We start from the raw sequence: 19,611 nt of genomic DNA, 5'->3' as shown, positions 1-19,611 counted from the left end.
TTGTCAAGGAATTTGGCTACAGTTGTCGTATTCCTCTTGTTAAGCCACCCCTGATCCACAGACACAGACGTGTCAAGGAATTAGTGTCTTATAGTTGGAGAACTGGACTGTTGCCAAGCGGTCCAAAGTACTCTTTTCAGATAAGAGCAAGTTTTGTATTTCATTTGGAAACCAAGGTCCTAGAGTCTGGAGGAAGAGTGGAGAAGCTCATAGCCCAAGTTGCTTTAATTCAAGTGTTAAGTTTCAACAGTCTGTGATGATTTGGGGTGCAATGTCATCTGCTGGTGTTGGTCCATTGTGTTTTTTGAAAACCAAAGTTACTGCACCCGTTTACCAAGAAATGTTTTGGAGCACTTCATGCCTCCTTCTTCTGACCAGCTTTTTGAAGATGCTGATTTCATTTTCCAGCAGGATTTGGCACCTGCCCACACTGCCAAAAGCACTAAAACTTGGTTAAATGACCATGGTGTAGGTGTGCTTGACTGGCCAGCAAACTCACCAGACCTGAACCCCATAAAGAATCTATGGGGTATTGTCAAGAGGAAAATGAGAAACAAGAGACCAAAAAATGCAGATGAGCTGAAGGTGTCCAAGAAACCTGGGCTTCCATACCACCTCAGCAGTGCCACAAACTGATAACCTCCATGCCACGCCGAATTGAGGCAGAAATTAAAGCAAAAGGAGCTCCTACCAAGTATTGAGTACATGTACAGTAAATGAACATACTTTCCAGAAGGCCAACAATTCACTAAAAATTTTATTTTTTATTGGTCTTATGAAGTATTCTAATTTGTTGAGATGTTGAGTGAATTGGTGGGTTTTTGTTAAATGTGAGCCAAAATCATCACAATTAAAAGAAACAAAGACCTAAACTACTTCAGTCTGTGTGCACTGAATTTATTTAATACACGAGTTTCACAATTTGAGTTGAATTACTGAAATGAACTTTTCCATGACATTCTAATTTATTGAGAAGCACCTGTATATTGCAAGCATTCGCTATCATATATTTTGTATTTTCTACAACTCTTGTGAATAGTAATTATGTATGCATATATTGGATCTGTTCTGTACCCCAGGGGGGTTTGACCTGCTGCTCTCCCCGCTCTGTCCAAGCATGGCTGCATGGACAGGCATGGGGAGTTTTGCCCAGAACAGAACCATACAGCCAGCACTAACTGTATGCTATAATTGTAAAAAAAAAAATATTTGACGAAGTGGACCTGACTGAAATGTATTCAGTGTTTCTGTAAACATTCAAAAAAATGCATAAGTAAACAAACATTGACTAAAATCATTTAATACGGAGAACATAAAACAGATTGAGCTTGTGAAATGTTATGATATTTGAAATACGCATGCTTCATTCTGTGTGACGAATGACTCAGCACTGACCACCTTAGACAAAAACACAGTTGTGCTGTTCAGATATTTCGAAGTGTGGTTAGGAAACTTTGACTTTGAGAACTCTGACCACTAATCAAACACTGAACTGGAGTGGGTACTAATTAAACAGTTACATTAAAACTATGTGAGATGAATCAGAAATCTGCATTCAACACAGAAAATGTGCATTTTGTCTCCAAACAAGTGAGAGAATGGAATTTCTATCAGGTCATTCTGATCATCATCAGAAAAGGTGTTGCCATGCTATGCTTAATTAGGGCTACATGACTTTCTATCTTCCAGAGAACCCATGATTTTTGAAAGAACATAATGAAAATTGAGTAATTCCAACCCAACACAATTCATTTTTAATTTGTGAGTGCCACAAGGTAAATGGGTCAAGGTAATTGGGATCAAGCATAAGAAAGTCTGGACCTTCAAATCAAGGGAACAAAAAACCTTTAAAAGGTGTATTGAGATCCAGAAGAATCCACAAGGGATGACTTCATGTTTCCAACACATTTCATCTGCTGGAGTCTGTGGCATGGATCTTTATCGCAGGAGCCATTTTTATGCCACAAGGAAAAAGACATATTCTTAGTCTGGAAATGCAATCATTTGTACTGTAAAACCCAGATGCATATTTTATGTCACCCTGGAGAATGAGACATATTTGGTTAAGAGGGGGCTGAATACTTCCTATTCGACACAGTTTTTTTTTTTTTCAGCTAAAGACTCCTGTGATACTGCCACAAAGGGATTGTAAATGTACTGTGAATCATCACCAATTTAGTTTAATTTTAGTGCTCTAAATAACTGCATTTCTCCTATTAATACTGTACATTTTATGTATTCAGACCAGTTAATAATCAAGGTTTTGCTAATATATATATAAACTGTTTATTATTTCTGTAATGAATTATGAGCGACTTCTACCACTATGAAGCTTGCAAACTTGAGCTGTGCTGTGAATCAGTTTGTTTTAAACAAAAAGATGGAAAACAGACATTATGAGAGATGAGAGATATGCAGATGTATGTGAGAAAATATCACATACTGTATGGTGTAAAAATAAATAAATGGCACAGTGGATAAGAACAGTGATTTATTCACAATACAGCACAGCCTCTTGTATTTTTTCACATCACACAGTATGAAACATTTAGTGTGTTTTAAACTTAAAATATTAAGGGGGGGGGGGGTGTTATTATCTGACATATTTTTTTCATCTACATCTACAGTATCTACAGACGTTTTTAGCTGGAAAATTGTACCAAAGAATTCTATTGTATATTGCTATACAGCAACTAATTCAAAAGAAGCATAGACCCAAAATAAAAGAGGAAAAAAAGAGAGCACATACATAACAACCTGACACAGATAAAGAAATCAAGTGAAACAAATGGCAATGCAGAGCAGAACAATGGCTTTTTAAAACAGTGGAAATGTTTTAGATCTGTGTTTACATTTGACTTTCACACAACTGAGGTTTGTGGCTTTGTGGAGGGCTCACATAAGAAATAGGGCTGCAAATGTGACACTAATATCTGGAAAGTGGCTCATGACAATGGCAACAGGCTTTTTAAGGCAATCGTATTGGGTAACATAAGGAGAAACTGTCTAACCAGTACTAATACAGTTTAAGCTATAATAGTCAAAATGCATGCTGTGTGCCTTTAAATCCAAAGCAAAATACTAAATTCAAAGCCTAGGGGGGCTGAGGTATAATACAATTATAATTGTAGTCGCAGTGCCATAACACCGCACAGGCGCCGTCAATGAGCCTGAGTTCCTGCACATGGCTGCAGGTGCTCATTTGTTAAGGCTTGTCACAGTGAAATGAACACTCCTGTCTCAAATAATCTTGATTTAAATGAGGGCCACATAACACTGTCAATCTGTTTAAGGTATAATAGTTGGCCAAGAGCAATGTATAGCCTACCTATAACCAGGACATAACAGAGTCATAACTGAGCCTTCTTGTACATAACGAACATCCAAATAAAGAGACTCCTATATTAATTAATTTGCAGTCAATCTACTGTCTACAGCACAAGTCTACGACACTGGTCTTTTGAAGTGAAGTGTCAGACAAACCCCAGTGAACCCGTCATTCCTTTTAGCTGAGAAAGAGAGAAAAAAAGAAATTAAATGCAGATGCTTCCATAAATGGGTTTCTCTGCTCTTAAAGAGGTATCAATCAAAACTTAAGTCTGGTCAGATGCTGATATCAAAGTGTGTTAGCGGTAATCAGAGTGTTCCCTGATTGACAGAACAAATCCTGGACAGGTTCGGGAGTGTAAACATAAGATTTTGCCTTTGAGCAAAGGTCCTTAAAATCCAAGGCTATGGAACAAAAACCTGACACTCTTTACAATAAAAGTTCAAATTAGATCCAGAGAAAGTTTTTAAAAGTCTGATGCAATAGAAGTAGGCTAACTTCTATTTTCTTCGTATAAAAGTTTTTAAAAGTCTGATGCAAGTGTGTTATGTTATATTTTTTTGGTATATTCTATCTTCTTCATATAAAAGTTTATCAAAGATCTTTTAGAACTGTCACTTAAAGAAGAAACAAATATGCTGAACCAGAGCACCTGTAAATTATCATAAAGAAGGCTTTTGATCACCAGAGAACCACATAACCTTGGTCAGGGTAGATGCCATATTTAATTTAACACAAATTAAATAAGGTCATGAGGGTCTGATGTACAATGAATTGAACTAGCGTATTGTCAAAATTTACACTGGATTTTTTTTTAAAGTATTTTCTATGTTCTAGGCCGAATGACTGACAACAAGGTACAATCATGAGCTTGAATTTCTTTGTAAATCATTCATAAATCCATTTGTAAATTGCCCGACTAAACTGCATGTGACAATTTATAGTGCAAGACGTTTTCTGAATAATTCACCCTGAAATTCATAATGCTTTTGAATCATATAAAAGCTCATTAAATAAACTGCATACATTACAGCATAATTTTCATTCTTGTTAAATAAAACAAGGCATCTACTATCTAACTCTTATGTTGCTTTGGAATGGCACAGTCTTCTTCTGAATAAAGCCTCTGATACAAGATCCCTCTGCACCATGGAAACCATGCATTGTTTGTCTGTGCCCCCTTATTTCACCTCTTTCTAACAGCCCTTAATTCTACTTATCTGCGTGGGGTGTATGAAGACATAGATAAAAACATATTTTAGTTCACATATCTATCTATTAGTTTGTTTGTATTAATTATTAAAAGATTAATAAATGCACATAATTTTCAAATGCAAAATTTCACTGTAGTATTTTACTCCAGCCAATCATCCCCCTACTCCAAACACAATATAAGGCTATACTGAATAACAGTAACATTCCTGAAATGCCTTCTGATATTTTGACATATTGGAGGGATACAAATTCAATAATAAATGGCTTTCATTAAGTAAAAGATGCAAGCATTAAGACAGTAAAGTACATTTCAAAAGAACATGAGGATATAAAAAAAGCAGAATGGGATTCAACAAATCATACCATCCTAACAGATGTAAACTCAAATCTTCTTAAACAAAACTAAAGGATTTATTGAACTAGATGGAACTGAAATGAAAAGGAAAAAACACATCTAGCCTAATTCAAATATTACAATTCAGTGTAATAAATTCTAGACTAAACAAATAAATAAACTAAGTTACCAAGACTGAAAACAAATTTAATTTAAACAACTGAAACTACACGCACATCTCTGCAAGCACTGGCTCGTTTGCTTTTTATCAACTCTTGTCACGTCCACTTAAAATAGCCTACACGGTCAAAGATGTCCACTGTTTATTTGTATTTACCTCTTGGGTTGATAACAATCTGACTTTCAAAACACGCAGTGTCTGATTGACATCCTATGTGAGAGGAACCGCAGTGCGCACTGAGACGAAATTCAGTTTAGTCTTTGTGGGGAAGCATCGAGTGACCAAAAAACTGCGATACATCACCCTGTAGCCAAACCAAAAGTGTGTAGATAGTAGATACGCATAGATAAAGCCACATTTTGTTTGATCTGATAGAAGTTCTTCAAGTCAAAGCAGGCCCTACGCGTGTAGTTAATCAAGAAAAATATTGTCATGCCAAAGAACAGAGTGTACTGCGAGAAGGGTCAAAAGTTCCTCAGAAGTCTGACACGAGTGTTTTCTTCTCAGGCTAATAAAACTTGAACTGTTTTGTTATATAGGCTATATATATAAATAAATATAAATAAAATTTGATTCATACAGAAATCCAACTTCGAGTAAATAATTAGAACAGGCTGCATTAACATAATGACTAACTTACTAGCATTTTAAGAGGTTAGCAGATCTGAGGGATGAATGAGTAAAAGTTTGTAGGAAAATGAGGGAAATGCTGTGTGAAAAATCACCGCTTGAATTTTACATTTCACAAACGAACCCGGTAAAATAAAGTACTAGCAAAGATCTTACCTTCGGTCTCCATCCTGGAGTTCTGAATGAAAAGAAACATGACGATTAATTCCAGGAGAGTGTTTGAAGGATATTTGAAGGATTTCATTGTGAAGCCTCACAGCGATCCTCCAAAAGCATGACCAACCCAGACTATTCCCAAATCACACTTGCTCCAAAGGAAGATGCGCGCGTGTCGCTTTCCTGAGGATGAACGGTCGGTCAGTTTCTGTCACCTGCAGCGTTACCGGCGCTCCAGCGGACTGAGAGGCGTGATGAACCCCACCGCTCGCCCCTTCTGCTGCTGGGGCTGAGCTCGACATTATCCAGCGAGAACTTCGTCACTGACGCGTAGTGAGGGATTATAATTTACGTAGAAATGCTAGAGGTCGTTGTTTTCATTTTACACTTTCGTGAGAACGTGAATTCATATTTATGTGATCAGTAATGAGAGCATGGGTTTCTGGAGACACCCCACATCCACACAAAACCAGCCGAGAATGAGTAAAAGGGAATTACGTTTCAACAAAATCAAAATGTTGTTGGACCTACGTAAAGTAGGTTAATTTTTTTAATAAAAATGTTAATCGCTTTATTGTTTAATTTGTGGAGAAAGAGGCATTACCAGAATCCCTAACAAAAAGAAATATTTTTTTTTTTTTTTTTTACCGTCCGTCATGTCCATCAGTTATGAGTGTTTTGTGATACGTTATGGTATTTAGTTAATGTTTAATGAATTAACTTTTTGAAGCCGTAGAATTTTATTGTCACATTAAGCTGGTGTCTCCCCACATACAGGAATGATCGGCAATAAGCCACTACAATATAGTTTTAATAAAAAAAATAACATTCTTATCTAAATAATTTTTTTTTCTTAATAAAATCTGCATACCTATTTAAAGCCTTGACAACCATTCATATGTAAAATATTTGTGACATTATAATATGTAAAACTTGTATCATTATTTTATTTCTTACTGTAAAGTCTCGGTAACCACTGTCTTTTTTTTTTTTAATTTTAATTTAATAAATTATTAATATATATTTATTTGATGGAAAGAAAGAATTAATTATTGATTAAGTTAATTTTTTTTACGTTTCTTTAAAGGTTTATATGTTTTTATATATGTTTTTGCTTATGCAGTAATTCTTCTTATAGCCTACCCATTTAGAGATCAAGCCAGTCTTTATCAGCAAATATCTTTATATAGATCAGTGATCAATTTTATTTTCAATATGTGTGAAATAATGCATGCTTCATGAAAGAGAAACAGCAGGGTGGCTATTGAGCTTCAGGCAGCGAGGACCAGTTTCAATTTGACTATGGTATATGCCAAAAAAAAAAGCTCCTGCAGAAAGATTTTTCATGTATCACTTTATTTTTGTTATCCTTTGCTTTAATATGCTGCTAAAACAAAGGAATACCCTGCTGAATCCAGTCCGAGCTGGTCACAAACATAACATTCCATCACAGTATAAAACCACTGGGTTACATTAGATTTTATTTTATTTACTCACAACGACAACTGAAATAGTAATTGAGTGGTTTGTAGTCAGGATTTACTCTTCTTTTCTTTTAGTTAAATGTTAGAGAAGGAAAGCTGTGGTTACAGAAGCCATCTAGTCACAGTGGATGATTTTACCCTGTGCAGGAATTAATTAATGCACATGGGGTTACAGAGCCAACAAAAGGTCAACAAATTGACCCCCTGCACTTTGGAGCACAAGTCAGATAACACGATTGCCTGCCCACCAATGTTCCTTTATCATTGATGAATAGGCTGTGTGCTCTTTGAAATAAAAGAGCGATTAGCAACATGGATTTTAGGTGACTGAATCAAAAACTGGCATAACTGAAACTGAGAAGCTTGAACAAAGAACGACCCAATCCAGAGATAAAAGCTTCTAGATGTTAGACCTAAACATACTGTAGCCACATCAGTAGATTGATGCTCACAGGTTTAATTACATCTAAGCTTTTGACAAAATTAGTAAATGGGATTATAAGACTTCACTTTTCATATGATGCATCATATGACTTCAACATGGCTTTTAACATAACTTTCCCATCTACTACATGCTGACGGGTTTTGAACTATTTAATGTGTTTCCAATATAGCTTAGAAATGCTGCAATGCATGTCACAAAATATGACACGATACAATAGGATATACAAAATATTCAGTTGCAAAAAGGGACAGTTTCTTTTACTCTGAATGATATACTTTATCTTTTTTGTGCTTTGTTCATAACCTCAAAAGTAAAGGTATTTATTATAAGGATAAAGAAACACAAAACAACGTGATACCCAACCCATCAAAACACATTTCTGATGTAAGGCTTGAAACACATTTTATAATAGAGAGTGTCTTATACGGCTATAATGATTCAAATAATATTGTGCTGAAATGTTGAGATTTACAGTTGTTAATTTAGAGTTATTATTTATTCTGTCTAAAGAATTCATGTGAATAAAATAATAACATTATATTATTATTAATATTAATTTTTAAAATTATTTTTTTATTAATATTAATTTATATATATTTTTTGGGGGTGTAATATTTTTATTATCGATTAATCACATCCAAAATAAAAGTTTTGTTTACATAATATATGTATGTGTACAGGGTATATTTATTTATGTATATATAAATACACACACATAAATTATATATTTAGAAAATATTTACATGTATATAACATTTATATATTTTATATTCTTATATTTTATATTAATTATAATATATTTAATATATAAACATAACATATTCTTCTTAAATATATACATGCATGTGTGTGTATTTATATATACATAATAAATATACACAGTATACACACATATATTATGTAAACAAAACTTTTATTTTGGATGTGATTAATCGTGATTAATCATTTGACCAGCCCTAATATATATATATATATATATATATATATATATATGATATAGTTTTTTAAAGTTAGTTCTTCCCAAGTCAAATAAATTAACTTCTAGCTTAACCAATTATGCAAGTTTGCTTATGCCACCTTAAAGTTCTGTATATGTCCACAAAAATATCCTGATTAAGTGGAGAAGATGATTCAATTCTTATCATTCAGAACATACTTTTTATTCTGGTAGTTTTTAACCCTAAACTTTAAGCAAACATTTAAAGGGATCTTTATCTCCTCTTTTAACCCTGAATATGAAAGAAGAATGAAAACAACAGAATTTGAAGTCACCTCAGCTCCTCTGTGACACTTATTAGCATATAAACCGAAAATAACCAAATTTTCATTCACAGAGGATCGGACCATTGCATCTGTAATGGATTATCACCATACGCGTTCACAAATAAATGTTATTCATGATCTAGCAGCTGGAAGGGGAATCTCAACAGGGTTAAAAATATGGAGAGAAAGTGGATGTGATTGAGTGAGAGATGCAGCATTGTTAGGTGGATGAAAATTTCTTATGAAAATGTCTCTCATTGCGTGCAAAAGAGGACAATTTACCCCTTTCCATCTTTTCATTGTACTTAAAAAGGTTAGTTCACCCCAAAAAATTTAAATTAGCTTGTGTTTTACTCACCCTCAAGGCATCCTAGGTGTATATGACTTTCTTCTTTCAGACGAATCCAGTCGAAGTTATATTAAAAATTGTCCTGGCTATTCCAAGCTCTATAATTGCAGTCAGCAGGTGTTACAGTTGAACAGTGCACACGTCATCAAATAAAACTTGTGTATCCATAATAAACGTGCCTCACACCGCCATAGACTGTAAAAAACATGGACGTAGTGTCCGTGACATCACCCCTAGGTTTTTAAAGAGTGTTTTTGAAGCCTAAAGTAGGCGGAGCTGCCCGTCGCCATCTTGGCAGCGATTCACTGTGCGTCACTCCAGGATAATCGAAAATGGTCAAAAAGGCGGGAGCTGGATGCTGAAACCACGCCCACCCATCGCGATGGTGGTGACAGCAGCAGCAATCCACCTGTCACTCAAGTGGCCAAGCCCTTGAATAATGGCCTCCTGTAGTGAATCCATGCATTTTTGTAAGAAAAATATCCATATTTCAAACGTAGACACTTTCACTTCCGTTATCTGTCATACACGGAAGCTGTTCCAGCGGATGACGTTAGACGTTGGCGTTGTGTGATTACTGATGAACGCGGAGAAAAAAAAAAACAGAATGCCAGTCATGAACTAGAAGTACAAAATGAGGATTTCGATATAAACCAAGAGGAGACTGATTTTCCTTTGCTAAAGTAAGGAAACTTTGCTTCTTTGCTCCTACTGTATAAACAAACTCGCGAGACATATCTCAGAGGCGCGCACGCTGCACATACATTGTTGCGTCATCTGCCGAAACGCCTTCTGTGTATGACAGATGCCACAAGTGAGAGAAAAGTGTTTATTACGTTTGAAATATGGAAATTTTTCTTACAAAAACACATGGATTTGCGAGCTTTATTTGACGACTTAAGGACTGTTCAACTGCAACACCCACTGACTGCAATGATAGAGCTTGGAATAGCCAGGACAATTTTTAATATAACTCCGACTGGATTCGTCTGAAAGAAGAAAGTCATATACACCTAGGATGCTTCGAGGGTGAGTAAAACACAGTCAAATTTTCTTTTTGGGTAAACTAACCCTTTAAGTAGACATTATTCATTGCTTCGGATTCATGCTCTGACAGAGTCGTTTTCAATCGTGCATATCGCAGATCTGGCAGAATTGTTTGTAGCAATAACCTGTGGAGAATCTTTGAGCTCTGTAAAGTACAGATCAAGAAGTGGTTATCTCTACTCTCAACAGAAATTAAAAGGCTTTGCTCATCCAAGCTGTATCCCGTACCACTCATTATCTGGCAGCCAGCCTCAGAGAACAGCAGAAGGTTGTTGTCTCGCAAGTCCATCGCCTGTCACTACTCAAGACTATTACATGAGGAAGCTCTATGACTGGGGGACTTTTACTAGCTTCGTCCTCTCAGAATAATCCTAATGTTGAATCTTTACAGTGAAACAGACAGAATGCCTGCAAGAAAGACCTTTTTTTTTGCTTTGCAAGTCAACCTTTTGGCTTTTGTCAACACACAGACCATTCCACCCAAGATAATTAATTTTTGTATTAAAAAATAAAAAAAATAAAAAAAACAATTTACAAAAATAAAGAAAGAAATACACATATGGCTGAGATGGAGAATCTAAAACAAAAAAATAGTTTTTTAGTAATATAATATAATGTATAATTTGATATGTAAATTTGGTCTTTCCTCAGCTCTTTGTCTCCGCAAGATATCAGTAAAACTAAAAAACAACTTTTTTACTCATTGCTTCCTCTTTCAAGGTTACAAAATGTTCTTTCCCAGGATAAAAAGAACTGTAGTTGAATAGTTTAGAAAGCCTCAATATGACAACACTAGCACAACCTGTTTTTATAGCATGCACTGCAAGAAACTGTGAATGAATGAGGCATTCATCAAGAAAAGCAAAATACGTAGAGGTTGACAATATCCTTTGCTATTTAAACTGAGACAGTGTGTCCTCTACAGCAAAGTCAAGAAATCTGTAAGAAATTATAGTCTGCCCCGACCCAGCTTCTACTCCAAGATGTGTATTAGAATATGCTCCTTCCCTACAAAGAGCTTAATTATTAATTAATGGTTATTAAATTACATTAATTATTTCTTAATTAATGGTTATTCCCACCTGAAAGAATACCAAAATATGGGAACGGAAGGCTATCACTTTCATTGTTATCCGCAATTTACATTTAAGACGAAACCTCAGTTACATGTCTAGCAGGAAGATAAATGTAACACAGGATAAAATGTTTGAACAGAGATTATTCAGGGTTCATTCCAAATCTCTGGAGAACCCAAGGTACAACATGTACTTTGTCACTGTTATGCTGCAATAAACATCTTCATCGAGATCTTCAATTTTGTCATTGTTTTTTTTTAATATTCATTTTCTTAGAGTTATTCAATGTTTTGATAAGTAGTCTACTTCTTTGGCACAGGATAAAGGCAATTTCTTTTTATTTTTTAATGTTTCTATTTGTTTGTCCTTCTTTTAGTTACTTGACCTCACTCCCCTGAGCCATCAATAAAGCTGAAGCGCCTTTGGTTACGTCACTGCTTTGTCAAGCACTCATGCACTGAATCCTGTATCTGCTCAAGGTCGTGCAGGAGAAGCATAGTCAATCACCACACAGAGCCTCAGCGAAATGCTGACAAATATTTTTTATGGATATTCTGCCTTTCAAATTTCTTTGATATTAGATAAACTGAAGGGTATTATGTTCTTATGTAATTCAACACATGCAATGGACCTTTTTCACATTTCCAGGTTTCTTAGCAGCAGAACTTAGCTGTCCTATGGTCATAGACTATATTAATTAATTTTTTTGTTTGTTTGTTTATATACTGCATTCCCATATGTTCAAATTGCAAAAAGAAAAATGCCACAGTACTGTTTTCACAACTTTCAAAAACAGAAAAGAAAATAGAGAGATTAATAATGGCAGTCAGAAGAGAGAACTACATCAAATTTAGCGACACTTCCACAGACGCTGTATTAGAAACACCCTCAAAGCAGCGTTAAGTAGTTTTTCGATACAAAGGTAATGTAATATAAAGTAAATTACTTTGCAAGATTTACGATGCTGATAAAGTTCTGGCAGTTAAGTGCTTTTCCTCAACTCTGCATAAAACTCTATAAAAATTTGGTTCTTTAAAAGTAGTAACAAAAGTAGCAAAAATAGTTCATGTTAGAGTTTAGGGTTCGTATTTACCTCTTTAAAAAAAAAAAAAAAAAAAAAAAAAAACGTAACTGTCAAAGCAACTTCATTATTGATTTTCTGGAGCTTTACCATCCAACTACACAGACTCTCAACACATTCTTACAGTTTCATTCTTAAAATATCTAATATCTTGTTAGAGTTTTAAATTATTAAAAAAATAAATTAAAAAAACTTTTAACATTGTGAAGTGCTTGCACTACTTTTGGCCTTCAAAAACATAATTGCTTTTCTCAAACAAATAGACAAGACATATTGTATCTATAAACTCTATTGTGTATTTCTACCAAGATGTTGTCACACACCACAACCTCATCATCTGCAGGAAAAAACTTCCACTCAAAATACACACATAATGATGGATTTAAAGGCATCATAGAGGATTGTGAAGATGTTCACTGGAACTTGGTCTTCATTGCATGTATTTCGTGTTTTTAATTTGTTTTTTATTTCTTTATATATTTATTCATGATCAGTGTTGGTTTATTTATTATTTATTCATCTAGTAACTGTAAAAAAATTTTTAAATGCTAATAGATGCTACACACACACACACACACACACATATATGTATTATATTATAAGACAAGGCAGATACAGGGCTAAAAACAATATGAATAAATCACACACGGGTGTATATAAATATATATATATATACACACACACACACACACACACACACACACACACACACACACACACACACAGTGTCTTCCATTAATATTAATATTGGCACCCCTTGGTAAATATGGCTTTGAAAATAAATCCACAAAATTCTAACCTATTATTGAAGTAAAACTATGGAAATTGAGGGGAAAATCTCATTATGAAATAAATGTTTTTTTCTTGTTCACGTGAGCATGGAGTACTTTTTATCCCTGTTTGCACCAAACCCATCTGGTTGGTTTACTGCCAAAAAGCTCTTTTTTTTTTTTTTAGAAGCCAATCCTGTTTGAAGTTCCAGTCGAGTCTGACAACTGAATATGATGGAGTTTGTTTTTGGATGAGCGAGGAGGATTTTTCTTAAAACCCTCCCAAAAAACATTTGGTGATGCAGGTACTATTCGATTTGATTTTTATGGCTTTCTGACCCCAAGACTCAACTAATATCTGTTGTTCTCCAGCTGTGATCCTTGGAGAGTCATTGGCCACTCAAGCTCTCCTCCTCATCGTGCATTAGGACACACCTCTTCTTCCAGGCAGAACGTCTTTAGTTGATTGTAACTTCTTAATTATTGCCCTGATGGTGCAAAAATTGAGATTTTCAATGCTTTAGCTATTTTCTACAGCCACTTTCTATTCTGTGAAGCTTAACAATCTTGTTCTGCCCATCAGAGCTATATTCTTTGGTTTAACTCCTTGTGATGGGTCATTAAGGGAATTTGGCTTTGTGTTCCTGAAATTTATAATCTTGTAGAACAGGAAGTCATGACTGGACAATTTCATGCTCCCAGTCACCCTGGTGTGTGTGTGTGTGTGTGTGTGTGTGTGTGTGTGTGTGTGTGCTATTGTTTTGTGCACTAAGCATCCAAACCTTGACCCATGTAGCAAAAACATGATACAATATCATAATTTTTTTCAGAAACGATCAGTCAGGATTGAGCTGGCATCAAACTTGAAGAGTTTTTATCAATTGTCATTGGTTCAGTCAGGTCTGGTGAACACAGTGCACTGCATTGATAGCGCTTTAGCTGTCCAACTCGATAAAAATTCCCATTAAAGACTCCTAATGTGATTTTCACCCTCATCAATCCTGAACCTTTTCATAGCACCTCATTAAACAGCATTTATAATGTCCTAATGAAGTGCATTAGTCTAAGCATTAGGGGCTGCTTCACAGAACTAGTGTGGTTCAGCATCATCAATCAGGTCCTTCCTGCTCTTTAAAGGATTAGTTAACTTCCAGAATGAAAATTCTTTCATTATTAACTTACCCTCCACTTGTTCCAAACCTGTATGTGTTTCTTTCTTCCACTGAACACAAACAAGGATATTTAGAAAAAAAAAATTGTATGCAAACAGTTGATGGGCACCATTGACTTCCATAGTAAATCAGCATTTTTTCAAAATATCCTCTTTTGTGTTCAACAGAAAAAAAAAAACTCAAATACAAGTTTGGAACAAGTGGAGGGTGAGTTAATGATGACAGAATTTTTTATTCTTGAAGTGAACTACTTTAATTTGTTCTGTGTTTGAGCACAGAAGGCAAAAGTAATACACCAGCGGCCAAATAAAAAGCCATTACATCCTTCACCTCAGCCAACTTGTTATTTCTTGCATATAACTGATATTAATTATTCTCCTCATTAAAGCCTTGGCTTATTAAAAACAGCTCAAAATGGCTGCGAGAGCTGAAAATGTGGAAGGGACTTAAGAACAAGGCAAGAACTAAATTGGCATCTCAACCATAAAATCCCCCTAAATGCTTCAAGCCATGAGCCAGGGTGCTCTTTGGTTTTCTGCAATGACACTTTTTTTTTTTTTTTTCCTTTTTCGAAAGAATCATGAGCATTACTCTAAGTGCTGGCATAAGCGCCCCACTTACCATGAAGGCCATATCGGAGGAAATAACTTTTTTAGACCTTCATTTAAGCTTGTACAGGGGAAGGCTATTCCTGAATGCAGAGCAGCTGACAGCAGGAGCATCTGTGCATTTGTTCTAATAGGGTGAAAAACATTTACAAATATCACCTACAAAGTGACATCATGCCGGCTTAGAAACATCACCAAGGAGGGAAGTGAATCAAAGCCAAACAACTGTTTTGATGTCAAGCCTCCAAACAGAGGGCTGGATTCCACACCCATCCAAAGTCAAAAATCAATATGAGATGGTTGACATCTCTGAGGTATAAGGATTGTAAGCCATTCTAGACCTAATGAGATTCTGAATAACTGCAGCAGTTCTGAATGACTCTGAGAATTTGACCATTTAAGATGTATTTAATTCCAGTATTGATCTTTGTCTGATAACAGACCCACTGAAGTACAAGTACTTTGTGATTATGTGTAAATTTGTTAGTTCTGCAACTTTTGAAAGTGAATCCAATGTCTTGTAGAGATAACATTCCTTATATTTACACAGATAGCACTGAGCCATTTTATATATCTAACGCATTTAAATCCTGTATAATAGTGTTTTTTTATTTTAGTAATTTTTGTTAATTTTCTATGAAGAAAGTTTAAGGCAAGTTCACATAAAACTACATTAGCACAGAATTCTTTAAAAAAAAAACTTCAAAAGCAAAAATTATTTTTAAACATATTAGTTAAAAAAAATAATAATAATAATAATAATAATAGTAATAATAACCCAATGGATGACAAAACTTTTTTATGTGCTCCGGTTCCATCAAGTTTAATCATACATATATATGGCCATTTAGCAAATTTAAGAGGCATTGGACTCAAATAAAAATATATGAAATAATTTGCTATTTAAATGATAGGATTCCGTTAAGAGAAGTTAAAACAGCTGAATCCTAAGGCTTTCTATTAATGACAGTATTTTTTCTACTCTGCATGGAAAATTATATTATTATCTATACAGAGCAGCAAAGGAGAAGCACAAAAACCTTGAGAAATTTTGAAAACAGGCAAAACCTTCAAGAGCCATTTGAATTAAATCAGAAAGTATCTCAGCAAGAGTGCAGGTCTGGGAGTTTTTCCTTGTTATAAATGTGGTCGTCTTTCATACAACGGAAACGGAGTTCAGCACTCTTGCTGTGAGTGACTTGAATGATGCCCAAAATATCCTATACATCCTAGTTTCTTTAAGCTTCTTTCCCTGGGTCCACTGATCCACCATATCAGCAGTAAAAGAACGAACCCATTTCCAGAACAGAAATTCTAATATTTACATTTAAATGTCCTTCTCTTATAGATTTCAAGACAAGGTTGATGCATGTACACATCATTTAGCAATGGTTACAACAATGTACAAGGATGACGTGACATACAGCTAAGTATGGTGACCCATACTCAGAATTCGTGCTCTGCATTTAACCCATCCAAAGTACACACACACAGCAGTGAACACACACCCGGAGCAGTGGGCAGCCGTTTATGCTGCGGCGCCCGGGGAGCAGTTGGGGGTTTGGTGCCTTGGTCAAGGGTACCTCAGTCGTGGGATTGCCGGCCCGAGACTTGAACCCACAACCTTAGGGTTAGTCAAACTCTCTAACCACTAGGCCACGACTTCCCCTGTTCTAGTTTCAAAAGAAGAGTAAGAATAGGCACCTCAGTCAAGTCAATGGAGATTTGCCAGGGTGAATAACAGTGCTTCTAAAGAGTCACAGTGTAGCCAACTGAATCCTATATCAAATGCTGCCAAGGTATCGGAGCAAAATCTTCTGTCTTAAGGGGAGGGACAAGAAGTTTCCCTTCTTCAGAGGAACACACTGACTATCCCTAGATTTAACAGAAAAAAGAAAATAAAATAAAAAAAACACAGAAGGACCACAGACCTCCTCGCAAGAACACTGTTGAGGTTGGTGGTGTAAATGAATGACAAATACATCCTTAAATAATTCAAAAGTTACACTAAAGAAAAAAAGGCACAAGATATTTTTCTATTTTTTTCTGATATAAATATATTAATGCTTCAGCTTTGAAAAAACTTCAAGATGACAGTTCTACATTTATTTTATAGTTCACTCGAAACAATTACATCTAATAATAAAAAGTTTGATAAATTAATACAAATTACAAATTTTAAAATAAAATGTAATAATAAAATAATATTAATCAAATTGTAATAAAACAACAAAAAATGAAATATGCATTTTCAGTGCTTATTAGAGAATCTAGTCTCAGTTCATTCACATGAGGAGCACAATTTGTATCAGGCAAGTGAGTTGATTCCCAGCATAAGCTTCAAATCAGTCATTTTGGTTCAGATGCTGCGTTTGGTCGCTGCCTGAGCAGACAGAAGACTTAGCTCAGAGGATTTTGGAACAGAGCACAAGTCTCCACTCCAGAGCTTGTTAGTAGTCCAGGAGGAAATACATCATGTTTAAACTATAATACATTTTATCCCACTTCTAAACAGAAAAAGTAATAATAAATGTGCCTTAAGGGTCTTTAGCATTTAACCGATATGTTATCTATTTCTTGGTGTTCTCCATAATTTCCATGGGGCTTTGAAAGTTTACTAAATTCTTCTCTTCATTGTTCTAGTGTTGCTGTTTATTTCATTGCCCAGTTTTTCTGCTGTCAATGAGCTGGCACTGAAAAAGACGAGGACTATATTCGCTATGACCATCCAAATGATGATCTCTGAGCTAAGAAGCCATTCATCCCAAGTAGAAAGTTCAGGATTAGCCTTAAAGGGTTAGTTCACCCAAAAATGAAAATTAGCCTGCGTTTTACTTACCTCCAAGGCATCAAAGGTGTATATGTTCACCCCCCGGAGCAGTGTAAGAGATTTTTTTATGGATGGGCGCTTTTTATTTATTTGGACTGAAGCAATGCAACACCCGCTGACTGCAATGATAGAGCTTGGAAGATCAAAGACAGTTTTTAATATAACTCCGACTGTATTTGTCTGAAAGATGAAAGTCATATACACCGAGGATGCCTCAGGAGTGAGTAAAATGCAGCCTAATTTTCATTTTTGGGTGAACTAACCCTTTAACATGCCTGGGTAGTTTTTGGGAAGAAACTCTCTGCTGTCCTCCAACAGCTTAGTTTGTGACGTAAAAGGTAAAAAGCATGGTCGGGCAGAATGCCCGACAAAAAACAAGATTAATTCCTACACAAAGAAGGTCTGTCTTTCTATGCGAAGTAGAAAATAAATAAATAAATTAATCAAACAGAAAGTCTCATCTTAAGTGTTTTTCTTTACATTTAGACTGTAAGAGTCCTTAAGTTTAATATTGGAAAATCTAAATCATCAGATAGAGAAGCATGACCTAACAAACTGCCTTAAACTGCCTTTTTCTTGACGTCTATCCAAGTGTTCAGAATAATGAAGTTATTAAGGTGAACCTGTTGAAAGCACAGAATTAGAAACATTGATTCATTACACCTGGAATAAATGATGAGTCCTGTTTACAGGGTTTCTGCAGGTTTTATGATGGTAAATTTAAGAATTTTTTTAAAAGACCAACTAAATAAGATGTAAGGAACAAATTAAAGGGAACAAAACGGCAGTGTTTTCAAAATGTAAATCTCCATGGATCACATATTTAGTTGTATTAACAACACGTTACTTTTTCTTTCGTTTTACAAAAAATATAGCAAAGTTCTCAAATATCTATGGAAATAACCTTAATCATAAATAATACATGTTAAAAAGTAATGTTCTTCCTAGGTTTTTTGATTTGTTTTCCAGCGCAAATCTCTAAAGAGTCTTAAATCAAGATACATTTACCTGAAAATTAAAATGACATAAGATAAAGTCTTGTTTTTTTTAGTATTATTTTTCATCATAAGTAGATTTAAGGATATTTAGATATTTGTATTGGAAAACAAGATAATAAGACTTTCTGCTCCTATTTAAGATGTTTTAGCCCTTAATTTGTGGAAGGGCGAATTAAGACTTTTTAAGAGGTTTTAAAGAGGTATTTTTGAGTGTAATATTTTGATGCTTAGACACTTTCTCCTATCCCATCTTAATATGTAGAGACAATTATAAGAAAGCTATTGGCTGCTTTTTCATTCCAAATGTAGTTCTGCAGAACAAACATGAGTTCGGGGCAGGACTGTGCGCTTGTAACAACCAACTGAAGAAAGGAGGAGAGTTCAGGAAACCAGTTTGGAAAAAAAAAAAATTATATATATACATATATAAATTATGAATCTTCATTTGGTGGTGCTGGCACAGAAACGACACATCTCAACTTTAACTGATAAAACATTTGCTTATTATACAAGTATCATATTTAATGCCAAAGGAGAACAGAAATTAAAGCATTAAATGAGGACAAAGACAAAATCCCAAGATGCATAATTTGTTAAAACAGTACAGTTTAGACAAATTATGCCTCTTGGGATTTTGTTTGTTT

At 35.0% G+C, this 19,611-nt stretch overlaps 1 pseudogene; it reads right to left on the bottom strand.

The window, feature by feature from the left end:
- Positions 1–6,704, bottom strand: part of LOC109097605 — a 51,333-nt pseudogene extending 44,629 nt beyond the window's left edge.
- Positions 6,705–19,611: the final 12,907 nt, after the last annotated feature.

Source organism: Cyprinus carpio, chromosome A10 (genome assembly GCF_018340385.1).
Source record: "Cyprinus carpio isolate SPL01 chromosome A10, ASM1834038v1, whole genome shotgun sequence".
In the NCBI taxonomy this organism is placed as follows: domain Eukaryota; kingdom Metazoa; phylum Chordata; class Actinopteri; order Cypriniformes; family Cyprinidae; genus Cyprinus; species Cyprinus carpio.
This window is presented reverse-complemented; position numbering and strand designations above follow the sequence as displayed.